This window comes from Vidua chalybeata, chromosome 27, assembly GCF_026979565.1.
Source record: "Vidua chalybeata isolate OUT-0048 chromosome 27, bVidCha1 merged haplotype, whole genome shotgun sequence".
Lineage (NCBI taxonomy): Eukaryota > Metazoa > Chordata > Aves > Passeriformes > Viduidae > Vidua > Vidua chalybeata.
This window is the reverse complement of record NC_071556.1, coordinates 4,954,528-4,954,970: the sequence shown is the minus strand read 5'-3', so window position 1 is coordinate 4,954,970 and position 443 is coordinate 4,954,528.

The following is a 443-nucleotide window of genomic DNA, read 5'->3' as shown; positions in this document are numbered from 1 at the left end:
AAACACCTGTGCCTTCCATTTTAGCCCATGGAAAAAGCTGCCAGCTCTGTGTGAGGAATTACAAACCACAAGGGTTTGAGCAGTGTGGTAGTTGAGTTAACACTGGGTGGAAAAGTAGAATTTTGGGGCTTTTTAGAATGGGGTTCAAAGGGATTTGGGCATGTTCTGACCTTCTTCTTCTCCTTGCCTTCCATGTCCTGCTGTGCTGGTGACACTTTTCTGTTGGTTTCAGGCACAGACACACTGTCCAACATCAATGACAGACATTGGCACGTTATTGTAACCACAGCACACAGAGTTTTGGGTATAAAATGTGAACACTGCCCTGAGGGCAGACAGAATGCCATGGCCGAGCTGCTGGACAGAGCTCAGCAGGGCAGAGAGAGAATGTTCTAGAGAAGGGAAAATGAACAACCTTGAGAAGCTGATCCTGTGCATTCAGA